The sequence below is a fragment of the Austrofundulus limnaeus genome, unplaced genomic scaffold (genome assembly GCF_001266775.1).
Source record: "Austrofundulus limnaeus strain Quisiro unplaced genomic scaffold, Austrofundulus_limnaeus-1.0 Scaffold839, whole genome shotgun sequence".
NCBI lineage: Eukaryota > Metazoa > Chordata > Actinopteri > Cyprinodontiformes > Rivulidae > Austrofundulus > Austrofundulus limnaeus.
The window spans coordinates 81,980-82,964 of NW_013953241.1; positions in this window are offsets into that span (position 1 = coordinate 81,980).

Sequence of the window (985 nt, forward strand, 5' to 3'; positions counted from 1 at the left end):
TATATATATATATATATTTCATTTTGTTGAAAAGATTTTAAGGGAATCATCACAGAATAACCAGTAAAGTCTTGTTAACTGGTTTAGTTTTTGTCCGCGGAGCTCACTTTGATAGAAACCTGCTGACGTCAGACCGAGCTGCGCAGATGTTTGATCTGTGCGCAGATGTTTGATCTGTGCGCAGATGTTTGATCTGTGCGCAGATGTGCACAGATGTTTGATCTGTGCGCAGATGTGCGCAGATGTTTGATCTGTGCGCAGATGTGCGCAGATGTTTGATCTGTGCGCAGATGTGCGCAGATGTTTGCGGATGACAGAGAGGCAGAACCGTGGAGCTCACCTGCCACAGGACTGATCAGAACCTGTTGGTTCCGTTTGGGTTCGCTCCCACATCAGAACATTTACAGATGAAATATTTGGAGCTGTTTTTTTTTTTTTGTTGTTCTGACCGGAGGTCACGTGCTGCCGCGATGACGTCATCCAGGTGTCCTCCTGCGCTGTTTCACCCTCATCACTCTCTCCTTATTCTGATCGAATTTAAAACAATAATAATTAAGAAAAGGGAAACTTTCTTATTTTTGGTTTTTTTTTATCATGAATTTAATTAAAATAAAAAGTTCCAGTTTTATTTTTGTCTGTTTCTGAATTTTTATTTTCTTTATTATGTTTTACCTTCAGTCAAACTAGATTTTCTGTCATAGATCAGTATTTTTAACGAGGCAGATTTTATTAAAATCTCTTTGACTTTTATCATAAAATARACAATAAAGCAGCTGCAGCCTCATCACTTGTTTTATCTCTAACTGTGATCTGACAGGTCTGCATCATGTAAAACCTGTTCATTAGTTTGTTTTAAAGAGGAAACATCAGCTGGTTTCAGCTGGAAATAAAAACTGTTTGATAATAATCATGTAGTTAGTGTGTGTGTGTGTGTGTGTGTGTGTGTGTGTGTGTGTGTGTGTGTGTGTGTGTGTGTGTGTGTGTG